The sequence below is a fragment of the Malania oleifera genome, chromosome 5, assembly GCF_029873635.1.
Source record: "Malania oleifera isolate guangnan ecotype guangnan chromosome 5, ASM2987363v1, whole genome shotgun sequence".
Taxonomy (NCBI): domain Eukaryota; kingdom Viridiplantae; phylum Streptophyta; class Magnoliopsida; order Santalales; family Ximeniaceae; genus Malania; species Malania oleifera.
The window spans coordinates 42136961-42158119 of record NC_080421.1 but is presented as its reverse complement, the minus strand read 5'-3'; the positions used below and the strand labels follow the sequence as shown (position 1 = coordinate 42158119).

Sequence of the window (21159 nt, the reverse complement as noted above, 5' to 3'; positions counted from 1 at the left end):
TAGATAGGAATTTAATTTCATATCATTGGCAATCATCAACTTTCTTTTCAGAAAGAAAAGGATTCCTATGTATGACTTCGATGGAGGGTTTAAATCTCTTCATCCATAGATGTCCTCCAACCGTTGCTTCTTGCCATCATTTTAAAATTCTCTGTTACCCCTGTTAGTAATGGTATTGGTGCCTAATGAAAGCCATTGTGGTACAATATCTCATAAGTGTGAAGAGTCACACTTTGTATCATCTGATACAGTCGGATAAGGTGCTGTAATGATCGTTATGGTCTGTTACATGCTGTTACTGTCCACTACAGGTTATTATGCCCCTAGACTAGTTGTGAATTGCTTGGGCAATTTATTACACTTAAGTATTACCTTTCAAAAACATTACAAGCTTTTAAAATTCGAAGCGGAATTTAATAAACCATATTGATCATTTTTACAAGTTATTGGTCATCAAAACACGTGATTGGTGATGACATTATACAAGTTTGTTGTTAATGAAGGCACAGACTGGAGTGTACTCCTATGCTTGTATGATTTTGTAGTTAGAGGCTTAGAATTTCCCTGCACAATAGAATCAAGAGGAGGAATGGCAAGAAGAAGAATGGACGAGGACAAATAAAAGGAGGGTGCTTGAAAGGAAAACTATGGAGAGGATTCAAAGAAGATGACATCTTTACTTACAAAATAATGACAGTAGAGCGGATGAGAACAATTGTACTTTTTTTGAGTACAGCAATAGCCCAAAAATACACACTTAAAGGCTGAAGATCAAGTTTATCTAAACTAGTAATAAGATTATGAATATAACAAATAGAACCAAATGTATATAACTTGAGAGGAAAGGGGTTTTAGATGGAAACATCACAAAAGAGTATGGTTTTGAAATAATGAAGTAGGTTGATGATTAATAAGGTAACATGTTGCTGGAATGCATCATCCCATAGAATGAGCAGTGGCTAGTCAACGTTAACCAAGCATGAATAAAAGTAATTATGATGGTGCTAGGGAGAGAATGAATTCCTCTCGTGATCACTTGTGAAGCTATCTTAATGTTTTTTGTTCACTGATGGCTATTGCACCTTCTTTCTCAAGTGATGCGACGTAGTATTTCTACCTTCTTTCTTGGGAGTTAATAAGGTTTTTGAAGGAGAGTGTGTTTTAGTGCCCCATTTGTGTTTTCTGAGTCATTTAGAGGGAGGTGAATAGGAGAGCTTTTTGAAGGGAAGAAGTTGGCTGTAGAAAAGTTGAAGGATATGTTTTCTTCTCTTCACTAGTGCATTATTTGGCCTATGTTGCAAGTGCCCCACCATCTTAGTTGCCATTCTCTTGTCATATCTTCTATAGTTGCAGTGCTTATCTACCACAAACATGTTCATTACTTAATATATCTTTTTATAGTTATACCATTCATCCATTTTAGCATCCTCATTTCATCACAAAAATTGTCCATGGAACAAAATTTCCTTGAGATTGAAAATTGAGATTGAAAATTCCAAAATTGAAATTTATCTCTTCATGAATGTTCTTTTTTAAAAATAAATTTTTTGAAGCAGAACATTATTATAAGAAGGATGTGAATGCTACCTTTCAAACTTTTAAAATTTTATGCAGAATTCAGCTTAGATATTACTTATAACACTTTATTCAACCTTTTATGTTTAAATTAGTTGCAAATTCAGTAAGGTAATTGATATTTTACTTATTGATGAATATTGTTTATTTTAATTTAATATGTTCAATATGATTATTGTATTAGAGATATTGCACCTTATACACAACATGCATGCCAATCTATTATTGATATATTTTATTTACAATATTTTAATTTGAAATGTAGCATACTATGTACAATTTCTAAAGTCCTGTAAAAACATTACATGGATTTGAAATGTGCAATTAACTAACATCATAAGGAAAAATGGACACTCGCTCTCTCTTTCTTCCCCGCTCTCGAAGCCCTTGGTTTCTTTTGGGTTTTGTTTGACAACTTTAACCATTGTTGTTGTCCGCCATGAGAGAAGATGGATCTCATCGGACTGTCTAGATGGAAGGGAAATCCTTTGATCTGCAATTAGAAAAGGTTGTGAAGGTTAGATTTGTGTTGCTTGGAATAAGCCCTCTTCAAAATCAATGAGTTAGGGTTTCTTTAGTGCCAAGGGGTGGAATGTGATGGTTCAGAAAGAACCAAAATGCTTGTGTGGGTGAGTGTGGGCAAGATTCAAGGGAAAAATGTTGTGTTGGTAGTGTTAAGGAAGTTAACTCAAATAAGTTTAGGAGCCAAGAGGTTGATGCTTTTCAGAAGATAGTGCAGATGGGTGTCGAAATAAAGAAAAAGTTTGAAGAGAAGCAAGGTAATTCTAGTGGGTTAGTGAGAAAAATTCTAAGGAGAGAGAACAGGAAATTTATATATAGTGGGAACTTTATATGTTTAGAAGGTTGATACAAGCGAGAGTGTTAGCAATGGCAAGGAAAAGAAGAAATGGGGGCATGTATCAAATAGTGAAAGTGAAGTTCTTAGATGATGTTTGATTCATGGAATGCCTAATCCTAGGAATAGATTAGTTATAGTTAGTGTAGTTATATAAAAATATATGTTGTTACCATACACAAATAACAATATGAAACTTTTTATGAATCCATAATGAGGAATAGACAAGGAATAACTATTTCCAAGTTTCTCTATGGGAATGTCTATCTCTTTCTTATTATATGTTGGGTGAAATAATATGGATATACAAGGAATAGCTATTGCTTCTATTCCCAAATTTCTCATTGTATTCCATCTTGCTCCAAGGAATAGCTATTACACAAACCAAATGTAACCTTAGTGATCTTGATTGTGATGGGTGTTTGCTTTTGAATTGGACTTGGGAACAATATGGGTTTGTTTTTGACTCATTTGATTTACTTAGGGATTAATCATATGCGCTCTCTAATGGATGGATTAGAGGGAATGGAATGTTTGAGAAGCAAATGCATGAGGATGGAATTTTGCCCACCCCTATGAAGGAGATTTTGGAAGATCTTGAAGCATAGCATTTGATGGATAAGTTGTACTTCTGGTTGTTAGATTCTAGAGGAAATGAAATTCGGCTAAATGTTGGTAAAAGTAAGGTGAAGAAAGGTGAGAGGGAACCAACAAGTTCGAAGTGTTTGGTGAATTACAATAAAAAAGGGTTTAAAGAGAGGTTTTCTTGGTTAATTTTTGTTAGTTTTATTTATTTATATTAATTTTAAATTTTAATTTTTGAGGATTTCATATCCTTGCCTAAGATTTAGCTTTTCTTTCTTTTTTATGTCTTCTTTTCTTATAAAAAGGGTTCCATGTTTTACTGCTAATTTTCATCGCTTTTAAAAACTAGATTTTAAAAATTGAAATGGCCATAAAATTTTCCATACCAAGACTTAAAATATTAGTCTGAAATTTTAGACCTTGGTTAGGACTCAAAAGATAGATGGATATCATATCCATTCTTCACCAACTTGTTGATCCTATGGTCACTAATATGCCCAAGTCTTGGGTGCTACATATAAGTAGGATTAATCTCTTCTCTTGGCCTTTTAGACTTGTGGGCATCCTCCTTCTGTTCTAAAGAAGCTAACTTGTCATTGGTGTTTAAGAAATGAAAACCATCTAAGAATGACTATGATAATGAATCTCATTCAAAGAACTGAAATGGATGGTTTATCAAATCTAAAAAAATAAAAAACAAAAAATAAAAATATATATTTTAAGATTAAGTTGAAATAGAAATAATGTTCTCGATAACAATTGGGACAAACAATCTTTTAATTCTAAAACTAAATTAGATGACAATGATATTTCCGAGAGCTAACATGCCAAAGCTTGTTACATTCCCACTCATAAGGGTGACATCTCCTTTATTCCCCATTTTTCTTCCCCATAGTTTCTACAATGAATTGCATATGTGAGGAATTATGGCTTGAGTCCAATGCCCAAGTAGAAATAAAACTGACTAAAAGGTTGGTTTCAATATGGAACAAATATATACATGTAAGTCCTTACTCTTCTAATATCCATCCTTATTCAAGTGAATACATTTCCCTTTACCATTGGCATTTCCCTTCATGATCCCTCCGTTGGATTTGATGTGCTACTTGTCCTTCTCATTGGACCATTTGCCTTTAGAAGTAAAGGACCCCAAAATTACAGAGGCATATCCCTTTCCTTTCCTCACGTCCCTCAATTGTGTTTAGCATGTTCAAGAAATCTAGAAGCGGTCTAACTTGTTCATATGATAATACATCACAACCTAGATGAATTTAAGTTCAAATTTGTGATAGCTCGACATCTATTGTCCCCAAGCCTTTGCACAACTGCTAAATGTAGTATTAACTTGTTTTCATGGATAGATGATCACTTTGGTATCCTAGCTTGAAGAGTTTCTTTGTTGCATCAAACCTAGTTGCGCAACTTTGTTCACTATACAACTCTTGTAGATTAATCAAAATGGCATATGAGATCTCCATGTTATCATGTTGCCTTTGGAGCTTATTAGTCTTTGAAAGTACCATCTAGCATCTCATCTATAGGTCTCTCTTTTGGCAAGTTATCAAGTATGGGACTATCTAAGGCATAGGAAATCTTTCCAAAACTAAATGGTTGGAGTCAAGTATCTTATAATAGGGTTAAGACTTCCCTTCGTGATGAAAATAGATTGAGTTAGTTACTTTATTTTTCCATGAAACATTGTTTGGGTCTTTAAATCTAAATGTTACCCCCTTTATTTTATAAAATCTTATACTCAATAAAATGGAATTACGGTATGAACAATCTCTTTGGGTGGGGGTGGGATGGGATTCCGATTAGTTTTAGCAATGTTGTATAAGGCTCAATGAAGCTTACACGTTTACATGACAGACACACCTTTTGTGCTTTTTTAATTAAGGCTTACACGTTTTTAGATGTCTAAATCTAGAGCTAGATTTGGCTAGAAGATTTTAACTTGTTTATTAGAAAGGAACACCCTAATATGAGTTAATCTCTTAAACTATCAAACCTCAACATTCCAAAATAATTGAGTTGAATTTTATATCATAAAAATAATTTGAACTTTGTAATGTTATACCTATCCTTGGGCATGGTTTACTATTTTACTTAATGAATTCAAGTTCATACTTCTTGAATGGCCAACAAGTAGTTTTCAATGTATGTTTGATGTTTTTTAATTTTATTTATAATTTTCTTAGTTTTTTGTTTTAAAAATATATGTAATTGACTTACATATTTTGACAACTAAAATATAAGATTCTTATAAGGCTTATGCCTTGTGTTATGGTCTTAGAGTTCTGTGACCCTAACACATGGTTTTGGTGTATGATTATTGAGTTGGAGGTATGGTTGGTTAACTGGGATGTGATTGTGCTATTGTCACGGGGATGGTTTTGATATGTCTTGGTGACGTTGTGGTTGATCCAGATGGTTTAGATTGTAGTGTTCTCGAATATAAGATGTATGATCATTGGATCCCTGATGGCTACTCGTATGTGATCGAGAATACTTCGGAGAATGATTCTTGGAGGTTCACTAAGTGTGTGTCCTACCTCCCCCACTATCTTGACGGGTATCTGATTGTAGTGTTCTTGAATCTAAGATGTATAATCATTAGATCCCTAATGGTTACTCATATGTGACCGAGAATACTTTGGAGAATGATTCGTGGGGGATTCACTAGGTGTGCGTCCTACCTCTCTTGCTATCTTGATGGGTATTAAGTGAGCAACCCTGACGAGCGCTTAGGGGCAAGCTCTTGATATCCCTCGAGGGTTGACTTGGGCTTTTGTGTGGGATTGGAAGCCTTATGGACGATCCATTTGGGAATGGGATCGCGCGAGTACTCTCATCCTGAAGTTTTGGATGTACATCCTTCAGCCGTTGGCTATACAATTGGGTGGTATCATTTAAAACCCAGTTGTGTTGAGGGGATGAGAGTTACCCTTAGTACTGGTGGAATGTGAATTATTTCTCTTATCATTGGAATCCAGATTCCTTAGTGATGACCTTAGTTGGTTCAAGGGCTGTTGAGCATAAGACTTGACCACTAGGTTGGTCACTTGCGTGTTTCCTTGAATAAGGATGAGTATGGCTGGGCTAAACTTGGTGTAGTCTTGTCATCGCACAGGCGTGACTCCTTGACATTTTGGGAGGATTTTGGCAAGTGTGATTCCTTTTGGCCATTGAGAACTCCACGTCTGTAATAGTTTGTATAAGAGCAGATCTCTCAATCTTGAATAAGGAATGACATGGGAACTATTAACATCAACTCAATTTTGGGTATTCTGTTTGTGACATTGGGTGGAGGAAGGAGCAAGTTATCTTTGAGTAGGTTCTTATCTCATGCTCCCCTCTTGTCATGTAACTCGTTGCGGGAAAGGTAATGAAAGTTGACCTTCAGTGAATATCTTGCGAATGTCGGGTTATTTTATGGTTCCCTATACCCTTAATAAGTGATAAGGGTTGATGGATGGGAAAAAAACTAAGAATACCTAGTGCCCTTAAGGTGAGTAGTATAGTCACACTTTGGGATTTGTCCTATTGTAGTCGGCACTGGACCTGAGATGGTTGCTACATTGGGATTTGCCCTATTGTGGTTGGCACTAGAGTAGGGATGGTTGCCACACTTTGGGATTTGTCCTATTGTGGTTGGCACTGGAGCTCGTATGGTTGCCACATGTTGGGAGTTGTCATATTGTGGCTCGCATTCGAGCTTGGATGGTTTATCCGTTTAGATAATGTGGTGTCCTCATTCCATAGCCAGAGGTGATACTCATCGATTTGATGGAAGTGGACAACCAATGGAGTTTGTCCAAGGGTTGTCTTTGCACAACGTAATAAGTTTGTACACTTAAAGAGAGGTAACATTCTTTGATCTATGGGGAAGAACGAGTTGTGAGCACCTTAGACCAATATCCTCGAGCCATGAGTGCGGTTTGGTGTTGGTCATAGTGGTGACGTTTACCTGGTGGGGTATTGCATAGAAAGGAACCACGAATGTTGCTAATTGGACTTTTTTGGAACCCATATGTGCGTATAATATGTTCTAGAGGGAGCGAATGCAGTTGGAGACCGCTATTGTAGAATTGACAGAAGCGTATTTGCGGAACTTACATTTGATGCCTTAATTGAGGATCCATGCCAGAGGGCATTGGGATGAGTTTTCCAAAGGACATTGTCATAAGTATTGTTGGAGAGCATTTGAGCGATGTTGCCAATGGGCACATGTGGCGTTAGGGCTAGAGGGCCTCGTAATGAGAACTACCATAGGGCATTTGGGCCATGTTGTTAGCGAGCACATGTGTCGTTGTGGCTAGAGGGTTGTTCTTATTTGTTGTTGTTGTGTAGGTTTGTGCAACAATTAAGCCAGGGGACTCCATTTCAGTCAAAAGTTTGAGTTCGACTCAGAGAGTAGACATGTTAGAGTAGTAGCCACAACGGACTGTGGTTGAGATTGGCTTTTTCAGAGAAAAAAATATTGGAGATTGATGAGCTTTGATTTGGATAACCATGATGGACTGTGGTTGAGATTCGTTTTGTTAGAGGACAAGATATCATGAATCATTGAACTTTGAGTTGGGTTTGATATTTTTATGTTTTAGGACTTGGAAGATTGGTTTTGATATTGAAAATTATCATCAGTGGTATGACTTCAGCTTGAGACTTGAGGACTTGACAGAGTTCTCATATTAATCCTGTGGTTGGATTTTGGAAGGATGGTTAAATTTAGAATGCTGGTATTTGGGATATGTTGGTTATCTCATGAGGACTTGGGTTGCAAACCCTGGACACTGAGTTCAGTCATGTTTCGGGAGTTTCCTTTGGGCGGACTCAGCCTTGGAGTTGTGTTCGTGAGACTCCTTGGGTGGGGACTCGCTTTTGGAATGATTTGTTAGATTTGAGCTTGGGTTGGACTCATCCTTGGAGTTGTGGTCGTGAGACTCCTTCAGTGGGGACTTGCATTTGGATCAACTTGTTAGATTTGAGCTTGGTTGGTTTGCTATATATGGAAAACTCCATGATGTTGAGATTGATTGTTTGTGAAGAGACTCCAGGGTGGGGATCCATCTCTAGAGTTGTGTTTTGTAAGACTCCGGGGTGGAGATGCACTTTGGAAACGACTATTGGTTTTGAGCTTGGATGTTTACTTGGTTGGTTGTACCAAGGGGGTTGTTGGTTTGACTTAAAGAACCTTTGAGATGGGATCTAGTCTTGGATGGTAAGGGTTTTAGGGGACCTTGAGATGATATTGATTGTGAGAAGATGGCACCATACAAAGTATCAGAATTGGGTTCTGATAGAACCTTGATCTAATAAAATTTTGGGTTGGTTGCTTTGTGAGACAAATTGAGATGAGTCTCAACTGGTTTCACGGATCAAGTCTGGCTTTTGAGAAGTGGGTGGTACGTGAATCAATGGGCAAACACTCTTTAGAACTCTGGTAAAAGCTTGGAATTAAAATTTTTTAATTTTTGAATCCCTCATTTCTGCAACCAATACACTCATGTAGAAAATCCTAAATACCCTAAGATGGTGAAAGACCGTAGTAGCACTTTTCATAGTACCCTTTTGTTAGAACTTAACATCCTTCTAAAGCAAAGGAAATTTGAAGGCTTCAGTCTCATCTGTTATGAATGCCTACTTGACTGCATGCAAGATATAAAAAACAACTCACCAAAATTATGGATGTTAGTCCATTTAAAAGTTATTCTCCACTATTCCCTTTTGAAGAATGTTTTCTCATAAAATCTACTGGCTGTAAGCGTAATGTTGTATTTATATTTGGACTGACAACTGTTTTTTATGACAATGGCCCCATTAATTAAATATTTAGGTTACGTTTGGTTTGCAGAATAGTTATTCCTTGGAATAAGATGGAAGACAATAAGAAATTTGGGAATAGAGGGAATAGCTATTCCTCCTATATTCCTTATTATTTCATTCAATATGTAATAAGAAACAAATAGATATTCACGTGGTGAAATTTGGGAATATCTATTCCTTGTTATGGAGTCGTAAAAAGTTTCACTTTGTTATTTAGTTTATGTTACCAACATAATTTTGTGTATAACTAATTGTAACTATACTATTATAACTATCTATTCCTAGGAATAGACATTCCCTGAACCAAATGTAGCATTAATATGTAGTTATATGATTATGAATTTCCATGAAGATTCAACTTGAGCCATTGAATCGAATGTAGGTTTATGGAGTGGTACAACAACAACAACAAACCAAGCCTTAAGTCACACTAGGTAGGATCAGCTACATAAATCCTTTTTCACCAGTTCACACGATCATGGGCAATTTCCTACGACAAATTTATGGATATTAAATCCTTACTCATTATCTTATTCCAAGTTAGTTTAGGTCTATCTCTTTCCCTTTTACTCCCCTCATTGTAACTAGCTCACTCTTCCTCATTGGTGCACTATTTGGCCGAAGTTGCAGGTGCACTATTTATTAAATTCCAGAAGTTCGGGATTTTATAAATTCTTCACATCCACATGTATTTATTGCAAGCATCCTCCATATAGCATCTTCCTAAAAGAGTTCTAATAAACTAACCTATGCTATGTATATTACTCTTTTAAGTATAAGAAAAACCTTGGTGGCTGGTGCTAGACTGAGGACAGTTTACATAAGGAGGGAGATAGAAGACTTTTAGAATTCAAGGGAAAGGCAAGGCATGCAAACCCTGCTTAATGATTCCAACCCATGAATAAACAAATAATTATCTTATTCTTGTTAGTATTTAGTCCATAATCATCCATTTAATCAACATCACCTAATCACGTTGAATAAAAATACCCAATAATGGGCAATATTGTAATTATCGCTCTGCTTGGGAAAGTATCAGAGTAAGGAACAGCCCTGTTACTTGGGCTAAAGTTCTGTGGTCTAAACACAGCATCCCCCGCCACTGTTTTGTGGCCTGGCTTGCTATTCAAAATAGACTCAGCACTATGGATAGAGTTGTAAAATGGGGTAGGACTAGGAGTTCTGATTCTCTGTACAATTGGTGATTCTTGTCCTGAAACCAGGGACCACCTGTTTTTGGAATGTCCAGCCTTAAGACAAGCTTACCAAAAAGCTTACTCAAATTTAAATCTTCAAGGGATTTTAACAACTTGGGATAATAATCTGAGGTTGTTAGCTGCTATGGGTAACAATAAGCATGAGAAAAAAGTACGATGATATGGCTGCTTCTATACGCTACTCATGGAAAGAAAGAAATGACTTCATCTTAGAGGATAAAAATGTTGTCCCTGATTCTATTGCCGCCCAAGTTGTCTGTGATACCAGAATCTGTTTGCATAGGATGATTGATCCTTAAATGGCCTGCTGAATCCATCTACTCTGTTGGTGTCTGACTGCAAGTTTTAACTAGTTATCTTTTGTAAGTTTTTCAGTTGTTGATGATTCCAACTGTTGGAAGGCTTGTGCCTATTCCAGCTTGTTTAATATATGGTTCTTAACCTTTTCCACACATGCGCGCGCACACATACAAAAAGGTTGAACCAATTTAGACTCAAATTCTCCAAAAATATTCTAGGACCAGAAGATATAAGGCCTGCTGAGAACTTCTGACAATGGATTCCAGCGAGTATCCGATTAGATTTCTGCAATGTTTTTTATATTTCAAAATCTTTCTCCACAGTTATTTTTACAAATTTTTTGTGGGGAACTTTAGTATTTTAATCAACAAGAATGTATTTTCTTATGAGGAATTTTCCATCCTCCTTCCATTGGAGTGGCCAAGATGGCTTATAAAGGACCTACATGCTTTTTAATTCGCCAAGACCCCAAATCCATGGGTGAATTCTTTCAGGGCCCTGAATCATTTCATCTCTTATTATTAAGAGCACTTTTTTTTTTTGATAAACAAAGAATCATATTAAAGGAAGAAAGAAGCATTACAATGAAAAAGAAAAAAGAAAAAACCAGGAAGAACAAGATATCCCAAAAAGAAAAGCAGCTAAACAAAAAAGAAAGTAAATACAAGAGAAATCAATAGAGTAAAGCCAACCAATCCTGCTGCATGTCTTCCAAAGAAACATGCCAAAAGAATCCATTTGCCAAGCACCAAAGGGATGCCAGGAAGACCACTCTGCTCCAAAGCATATTACTGGATGTGGGCCATGTGGCAACATCTTTAAAGATTCTAGCATTTCTTCCCAATCAAATGCACCAAATAATAGCCAGAATAGTACATCTTTAAAGATTCTAGCTTCTTGCTGCTGCCCTAAGGTTTTCTAAATGCAGCTTTTCCTTCCTATCATTCCCTTCTGTATTTCTTCAAATAAACACATGATGCTATCTTTAAAGCCTTCAAAATATGCTCCAATTGTCTTGCTAATTAACTTCATTTTGCAACGAACCCGGTCAAACACCTGCTCCTTGAAAACGTTACTATCAATGTCCAGCCCTTTAGGCTCTTCAATACTAGGAGAGGGAGGGCTGTCTTCCAAGTTCTTCATGTCAGCGGAGCACGAAAAGGAAACTGGAATTAACACTAGGCACTCTTCCTCCAATTTTTCCAACAAGATTTGTTAGCCTTCTTGAGATGAGTTTGCAGAGGAGTAGAAGTCCCAAAAAAGACCTGAGCCTTTTTGGCTCTAGTTGGGCTTTCATAAGATGAGAAGGGGACAAAGGAATTGGGCTGCCTAGGGCCAGGGGACACGAACTGAGACGAGGAGAGTCCAAACAGAAAATCTCCCTAGATATTGTTAGAGGGGCCCGAATGGAGGCGCTCGCCTCTAGGCCCACGAAGCCAGAAAAAGCGTGGGGCAAAGAGACTTGGCCAGAAATTCCAAGAAAAGGATCATTTGAGGTCATCTGACCTTTATGCTCCCCCACTGAACAACATGCATGAAAAATTGCATGGCTTCACTCACATTCTCCACTCTCCAACCTTTGCTTCAAAAACCTCTGTACAACTTGAGAGTGGGGCTGATGCTGCTACCACCATAGGGATAGGGACATGAGACCTCTGAGGGAGTTAGCGATGATGCTATTCGAGGAGAGAGGGTAACTTCATTGAATTGATCAAGGAGTCCTTCGTCAATGAAGCCTTGGAGATTGATTTCTGGTTAGGGATCACTCATCTTCCCAACTCTACCATAGTAGAGGAGATTTTGCTCCATCCCTTCAGTTCAAACCCCTCTAAGAAAGGCTAAGTATCATTAACATCCCACATTGATATCCATTAGAGAAAGGAACTTATTCTTCTTGAGTTGGGGCGTCAAGGTTTTCTCTTTACTCGTGTGGTGAAGCAATGAAGTTAAGAGCCTCTCCTTCCTGCAACTCTAGGAATCTTCCTAGGCATCAAGGAGCCAAGTGACTTCCTCTACCTCCAGGAAGATAGAGATCTTCCTTTTTGATATTCGGTGATGCTGAGGAGGTCAACTTTCTTGTCTTCAAATGGTTGTTTGACCATAGATGAGGGGAGTGTGGTTTGGTTGGTGATGAGGATACGTTGGAAGGATTAACCTTAGTAATGACTTGGATTTGATCCTTTTTTTTTTCGAAGATATTAGATGGAAAACAAAAGTTTAGTACGAAGTGGGTGAAGGAGGGGGATTATAATTCCTAGTTGTTCCATAGGGTGATTAATGCGGGGAGGAATAGACTAAGGAATTGGAATTAGAATCGAGGAGGTGTGATGCGCAACTCCAAACAATTTGGGGAGGCAATTACTAATTTTTGTAGGAGATTGTATATTTAGAGTTGTGCACACATGTTGATTTTAGAGGACTTCAATTGGTGTTCTATCAATGAGGACATTTTTGTTTGGTTGGAGAGAGTGTTTGATATAGTGGAAGTTAGGCGGTTTGTTCTTGATATGGAGAGAGATATGGCTCTAGGCCCTTGTGGCTTTCCTTTAGGATAGCTGGGAAGTGATTCAAGAATATATTATGGAGTACTTTCACAAGTTTCATCAGAGTGGGATGGTGGAGAAGTGTGTTAATTCTACCTGATTGCCTTTGTTCCTAAGAAGGTGTGCTCTAAGAAAGTGAAAGGCATTTTTTTGATTACCTTGGTTAGTTCACAACATCTTAGCTAAGGTTTTCTATAGGTTGAGAGAGGTGTTAAGAGATACGGTTACATTTGAATAGTTTGCCTTCACTAAGGATAGACAAATTTTTTTTAGATATTGTTTTGGTTTTCAGTGATGTGGTGGAGGATGTGAGGAGTGAAAGGATGGATTTTTTATTCAAACCAACTTTGAAAAAGCTTATGATATGGTGAGCTTGGGTTTTTTGGACCAAGTGATGTTGAGAAGTGGTTTGAATGGGTTTGGAGGTGATGGACACAGTGGTGCTTATCCACGATGACTATGTCTGTCATAGTGAATGGCCAATTGAGAGAATGGTTTAATGCCTCATAGGGTTGAGACAAGGGGATTGTGTCTCCCCTTTTCTTTTCAATCTAGTAGGTGATGTGTTTGAGTTGTATGCTTAGCCATACTCAAGGCTTTGATGTGATTTGGGGTCGTAAGGTTTTTGGGAGGTGGTTGTAGTACCCCTTCTTCAGTTTGCTGACACTACCCTTCTTTTTCTCGGAGATGATGTTATGAAATACTAAAAAGTTTTAGCCTTATAATATTTGAGGTAATTGAAGATCAACATGTCTAAAAGTGGGGTTTCCAGTACAGGAGTATGAGCATTATAGGTTTTTGCTGCTTTGGCTTGTTATATTATTTTAGACTGGTCTCTACTTACTTGGATCTTCCTCTTGTCAGAAATCCTAATTCTTCTACTTTTTGGGATTTGTTGGTGAAGAGAGTGGGTAGTAGGCTAGAGGGTTGGAAGAGGGGTCATTTATTGTTAGGGGGTCATAGTACTCTCATCAATGCAACTTTTTCTAATAGTCTGATTTACTTTCTCTCCTTTTTTGGAGTTCCCTAGAGGGTTTCTATTGCACTAGAGAGGCTTATGAGAGACTTTTTGTAGTTGAGTATCGGGGAGGAGAAGAGATTTCATCATGTTAGTTGGGTATGGCTAGAAGGCCCAAATTTGAAGGGGGTTTGGGCCTCAAGAATTTGGTTTCTGATAACATTTCTTTGGTTGGAAAATGGTTTTGGAGGTCCTCCCTCGAAGTTGATTCCTTATGCCATATGCTTCTTAAAAGCATGCATGGTTTGCTTTGGAAAGGTTAGGATACTAGAGGCAGTGATAATGCTTCTCATGCAGTCCTTGGAAGTTTATTTCAGAGGATGCTCACTTTGTTTATCCTCTTTCCCAATTTTGAGTTGGGAATAGGAATCTTATTCAATTTTGGGAGGACATTTGTGTGGATGAAGTGAAGGGGAGCCTTGGTACAACATAGAGTTGTTGTGTGACTTGGTGGTCACGAGTTTGAGGCATGGAAACAGCCTCTTGCAAAAAGCAAGGTAAGACTGCGTACTATAGATCCATTGCTGTTCGCTCCTTCCCTGGACCTTGCATACGTGGGAGCTTCATGCATTGGGCTGCCCTTTTTTATTGGGGTGGGTGAAGTTTCGTTGGAATCTTTGGTCCCTCGTTTGTTTAGAATGTTTCCTATGCATAATGCTCCAATTAATGTTTTTTATTCTTTGGAGGGGTGCTCTCTATCTTGGGATCTCTCAAGAGAGAGAGAGGTTGACGATGTGGTCATTTTATTGCTAGAGTTTTGTTCTTCAAATGGGGAATGATTCAAGATTTGGATTGGCAAGTCTTCTAGTTCTTTTTCCATGAAATCTTTTCTTTTTGAATTGTTGAAAAGACTAACCCTCATTATTTTTCCTTCAATGACTTTATTTGGAAGGCTAAGGACCCTTTTCAAGATTAGGGCTTTATGTGGACATTGGCTTTTAATAGGCTTAATGCCATTGATTTATTGCAGATGAGGAAGCCTTATAAGGTTATCAGTCTGTATATTTGTATTATGTGTTTGGGCAAGTGAAACTGATGCCCCCTTATATTTCTCCTTTGTAGTGGCTAAGTTGCTTTGGTCTTATCTATTCGCAGTTTTTGATGAGGCATTGGTGCTGCAATGGACAGTTGATGCTTTCTTGTTGGTGTAGCAATGGTATAATGGTATTAGGAGGAGTAAGAGAAGCATTGTCTTACGGAGATGATCTGTTTTTGCCCTTTTTTGGACCTTGTGGAATGAAAGGAATGCAAAAATTTTTAATGGAAAAACTCCTCCCTTACATCTATTAAGGGATGAACTATTTTACTTGCTTCCTTTTGGGCTTTTGGGAATTTTTTCAGGGAATTTTGTTGATTGATCTTTTGAAGGATTGGAGAGGGGTTCTAACGTGACTCTGTTTTTGTTTGTTTTTTGGAGGATATCTTATCCTCTACTCTTTGTAACTTTCTCTCTTTTCTGTGAATGAAGTTCTTTTTCTATTTAAAAAAATTAGAATCAAATACTCCAGCAAAATACACTTCCTAAAAATTTCCAACAATTGGAAGCAATATCTTAAAATTGTCGTAGTTTACTATTCAAAATAGGTAAATAGTTTAATTTGACCACCAATTCAAGTATTAAAAAAATTGGAAACATTTTCCAAATCAAAACTGATTTTTATGGAAACAAAATATTTATTTTACTGAAAAATATTAATAAAAAATATCATAAAATAAATTTTAATTTCCAAAATTAATTTACATGGAACATGTCTGATGCCCTAAGCTTGACATCATGCCAAGTTGAGAATGATAATTACTGCCACAAGTGCGGTGCTACTCATTTTTGGCTATTACACATGGTGGGGCCAAAGTTACCCATGGGTCACCACTATCATGGTGGCTTCCAGCTGCTGGTGACTAGAAACTAAGCAAAACCATGAGGGGCTGTTTGGTATCAATGTAAAAAATTATAACGAAAATTAGAAATGAAAACTAAAAACTAGAAACTTATATTTCTAAAACTAAAATAAATTAAATAACTTTATTAAACAAATGCTCATTTTTGTCCTTGAATCAAATAACAATTTAAAAGATATGATTAAAATTTAAAAAGAAGCACAATATAATACAAATTAAAACTACTAAAATAAAAATAAAAATTGTTGTAATTATTTTACTTAATTATTATATTTCAAAACACTTTACAAGAACATCCTTATTGTACATAACAATTGAAAAATAGTAAAAAATATTTTATAGATGACTTTATCATTTTTAAATTTTTTGTAGTTTTATGAAAATTTTTATATTTTAAATTCATATGATCATTTTTATTTTATTTTAATTAAAAATTATTTATAAAATGAATGATTTAATAAAAAAAAGAAGTTAATTTTTAATATTAAAATATGTCGGCAACAAGGTGCCAAAACAGTAGAAAACCATAAAATCAAGTTTTAAGTTTTTTTGAAAATAGCTGAAAACCGACAATAAAAATGGAAATGTAAATAAATGTGTTTTCATAATAGTTTCTTCACTGTACAGAAATGAAAACAAAAATAAAAAAAATAAAAAAACAAAAAGGATACCAAACTGACCCCGAGTAACCCAATATTGATAAGGTGCTGGAATTTTCCAATTATTCATGTTATTTCTCCAATGGCAGCTGTCAAATACTGATTTAATGCCTTCTAGTCGATGCATGAATGTCCCCTAATAACGCATGGAGGCTACCAGCCCAAAATCACAATCAATATTCATAGAGAAGCATGAATCCTCGCGTAGTCCTATGGTTCAAATTTGGCGAGGCATGGAACAAGTTTAGTGCCCCATTGATGTTGAAGCAAGAATTGTTGGACTACTGCTAAGGTTCAATTGTGGCAAAGGCATGGAACAGCTTTAGTACCCCATGATCAATCATGTGGGTGCCAATGCAAGGCCATCCAATGCATGAAGGAAAATTAATGAAAAGCATAGTTAATCATTGTATAACCATAACCATACAAACTCAACCATTCCACGCATAACCATTATACAACATGAAAGCCAAATCAAAACCAAGAAATATCTAGCTTTTGTATGCATTAATTACAGCAACGTAACAACTTTCATACCAGGAAATCGAAGATGTGCTAAATTGTTCTCTATCAAATCATAGTCTAGAGCCAAATGAAACTGATTCCACTTCCACTTGAGCAAGAAGAGCTACCGACTCTAAAGTATGCTGACCACAGACTGACTATAGCACCAACAGCTAGCTCGCTGTTACCTGGTATCAGATCTTTCCTAAATGAATAATTTGCCCCTTCTCCCAAGGGGGGCCGACGTAGCTTCTCCGGACCCAAGTGTTCGTATTGGAACAGACATAGCGCTACTCTTCCTAAGGAACGTAGCACTAGTTCTCTTCTTTTTATCGGGAGGGAAGTGCTGTTCTACTCATAGCCATGTTCCTGAAGCCCCCAAAAACGCGTAGGGAACGGGGCATATGAGGGGTAGAACGGTGCTTACCTCCCTCAAGAGTGTTTCCTCTTTTTGGCTTGAAGAGAAGTGTCTTAATTCGCTTGTTAGTGAGCAGATATCATTGCAAAACAATCATTTTTGCAAGACTATGCGGCGAAAACGAACAAAAATAATAAAAGCATGCACAGAACCATGACTCTACAACATTTGAGAATCAATAATGAGAACAGGAGAACACCAACTTTTGGATTCAATGTAGCTTTACAAGTTCTCTTTTTGAGGCTAATGCAATCAAGAAACTCTCACAACCATTTAAGTATTTCCCTTCGTTACGATTTTTTCCCTCATGCATCTTATGCATTTATCCCTCTTTTTATTCTCATTTTACTTTGTCCTATTTGTGTGTGGCCAGTTAGATTTATTGCAGAAAAGACAAGCTTTAGGAAACATACACCTGTAAGCCATTGGAGTTTTATGGAATAAAATGTCATTGTGAACTACAGTTGTTTCTTTTTCAAATGATTGATTTTTCTGGGGGAGATTTTCTCTTGAATTTAGTTGTAAGTTTGCTTTGACCCTGCTGAGATGTCGTTGATTCTTAACCCATGTTTTAGGACAAAACCCCATATAAAAAGTTAGGTTTGAGTCGAGACCTCTTTGGAGAAATTATTCCATGTATGTTTGACGTAGCATTTGGAAAAAATATAGATGACTTTTGGTGCACTGTTATAATGGTGTTGTGTCTGTGTCTAACATTTGACAGTCTTGGGATACACTTCCATCATGTATACTTATATTTTGTGTGTGTGTGTGTGTGTGTGTTATGTCCAGTGTTTGATAAATGTAAAAATTTCAAGATATATTTTTCATACAAACTACTAATTGTAAATTTTTTATATATATTTTTACTTGTTGAAAAAGCAAAGATAATTCCATTTAGACTTACACTAGAAGAGGCTCTAACATGTGGAGGCATATTGTGACACATTAATGGCTTGAAATAATTCAATGTACACTCAATGTGGTACTTATCTCTCATCAAAGCCCACAACTGTTTTGATAAGCAATGATAACCCTGTCAAGACTTCGCACATACACTCCACAAAGTCTTGACTTTTGGAGGCATACGCAGATGCTTCAAGGGTCTGAAATAACTCGCACGCACTTGATAAGAACTTAGCCCTTACAAAAATCTACTACCTTTTTTTTTTTGGGTAGAAGCAATGATAATCCTGACAAGACTTGCACACATACAGAAGAAAAGCACAAATTTTGGTGATGTGCGAATTTTTGGTTTTATTCTTAATATATTATTTACTAGGGTAAAATACACTGACTTCCTATAAAGTTTGTTAAAAAGTTACAATCCCCTTTAGCATTCCAAAAACAATACCGAACCTTCTTTGACATTTGAACATAATGATACTTGCAACCATCTTCAATAGTTGATCATCTTGTGAAAATAAGTCAACTGATGTGTTGCTTTTTTTTTTAAACATTTAGATTGTAAAAGGATTTAGAGAAATGAACAGCGTAGCAAATATATTCACAAGTTTGCATTATTTTCTTCATGTATGCTTTTGGACTGGTCAGCTTTGTATTTCTTGTATTCGAATTTCTTGTTATAAAGCATCCAAAATACTGTGATCTTCTCCTTTTGGCACTAGGGCATCTTCCACTTACTATTTAGGGGGTCCAATTCATTTTCAAGGCAAAAATATCACATGGTTATAAGGAATCAATTGGTAAAAGGGATATATAAGTGCCAGCCATTATATTAGATGTTAAGGGTAGGCGCTGTCAGTTTTGAATGTGTTAAGGAGGTTTGTAAGCTTTAAAGGAGGTTTGTGTGTTTTATTTATTTACTGATTGCATCATGTCATGTTTCTTGTGTGTTGTATCAACACTATGCCCTATTTTGGTGTCTTTGCTTCATATTTCAATGTGAGTTCACTTCCAAAAACAGTAGATGTATATCTGTTACATGTACATGATTAAAATTTTACACGATTTATCCTTCAATTGTCTTGCTAACTGGAAGTTTCTATTTGCTGTAATGTCTGTTATAGGAGAAAAGATTTTTGTGTTGACTACGACAAATAATTAAGCGATGCTGCAATTTTGTTCAACTTTTTAGCATGGTCATGCTTTGGGAAGTCTTCCCAAGTCGATGATGATACATAATATTCATGTATCCTAATATTTGTATCATTTGACGTTGGATTTATTGAAGTGAGAAATCCAACTAGAGTGACAGATTAATTCGGAGTTCCTTGTTACTTATGTCCTTACCCTTGAAGTTTGTGAGTTAATTATGAGTACCGACCTTTATTTCATTATTATTAATACAGGAAAGTGGATATTTTCTGTGTAAAGTTTTCTTCTTTAATTTTATTTTTCTTTGTATTCTTTTTATTTTAAGCTTGTTGAGAAGCGTCATGTGTGCGTGTCTCTGTGTTTTCTTTTATTTTTTCGTCTTCTTGGATAAGTCGAAACACATCAAGCATACGAAGCAGGGGATGTTGATTTTTCCCCCTAATTTGAACAGACGGTAAGTTGTTCACAATTTCAAGTGTATAGTTGATTGTTTGATTGGTGCCAAGTAAGGAGAAAGAGAATGTCAATTCGGAAAGAATCACATTATACATTGCAACAGTTTGAGCCAACATCTCGACGGAGTCTGAGCAGCACCCAGAAACTGACATGAGAAGGCAGATGGAAGTTATATAATTACATAGATGAGAAGCCTTTCTTGCCTTCCGCTCCCTTTAATGAAGTCTCTTGGTGCATCATGTGAATGAGCAATGGTGGTAGTTTCAGTTCTGCTTGAAGCCATTCCTTTGTCACATTGCGTGCAGCATCCATTCTTCCAGATTACTCATATCTCTGTACAGCCTTCATTCTACAATTTTCCAAAAATCACTCATAATTTGCTTCTTGGGGATTAGCCTCTGGTGCAGTCATCCTAACCTACAAAGAAATACCTTCCCGTTATTTGCTTTCCTTTCCCTTGGTCATCTATTGCAGTAAGCATAAGAGAAAGAAACAATCGCAAACGGTGGACTCCAAAATTTACATGCTAGGTGAAGAAACATGTCAAAATGTATGGACCATAAATTTTTTTTTTTAGGTTTGAACTGAGTATTAACATTCATGGAAGTCCAATCAATGTGCGCTTTAATGCATGTGCATGTATGGTAAACCATTTAGGCGTCTTTCCTGATATGGTTTGGATGATATTTAACATTAATTGAAAAAAAAAGTAAATTAACTTTGGATGGATATTTTTAGTATGATATCATTTTATAATGTTAACGGACATATAATCATATTTTTAATTTAGATATATTTATTATGTAGTGTATATTCTATTGTTTTCTAAGTTCCAGTGGTCCCAATGGTTTGGACTTGGGTCCATCCCTTGATTGCATATGGTAGCCAAAATGGGCGGAGGAATTTTCTCATGGCGCTTTCAAAATTTTCCCCTCGAGTGTTTGTTTGGTTTGACAAATGCATGACTTGGCTCATAGGATACTCCAGACTGTGTTGATCGCAAATTTGTCTTTAAAGAAAAATCATACATTTTACCCTTTTTGTATGAAGAATTTTGTTTCAAAAGAAAGAAAAAAAATTTATTGTATTTTATCTATATCAAATATTATTAAGAACTAAAATTTGTTTAAATACAAGTAAAAATTAAGGGCTGGGGTCATAAAATCAAATTGTGATTCATCAACTTGCATATCTTATTTTTCTTTTTCACTTTTCTTGATAATTAAATATAAAGAAGTGAATTTC

At 36.3% G+C, this 21159-nt stretch overlaps 1 protein-coding gene across 6 annotated transcripts in view; it reads left to right on the top strand.

Annotated features, from left to right (window-relative positions):
- Positions 1-19736, top strand: part of LOC131155781 (phospholipid--sterol O-acyltransferase) — an 85868-nt gene extending 66132 nt beyond the window's left edge. For 3 of the 6 annotated variants that reach the window (XR_009136898.1, XR_009136894.1, XR_009136895.1), the window contains exon 17: positions 19431-19736. The gene's annotated coding sequence lies outside the window, so the exon portion shown is untranslated. Of the gene's footprint in view, positions 1-15015; positions 18749-19430 lie in introns of those variants that run through there. The other 3 variants (XR_009136899.1, XR_009136896.1, XR_009136897.1) reach the window with 1 other exon arrangement.
- The last annotated feature ends 1423 nt before the right edge of the window (positions 19737-21159 follow it).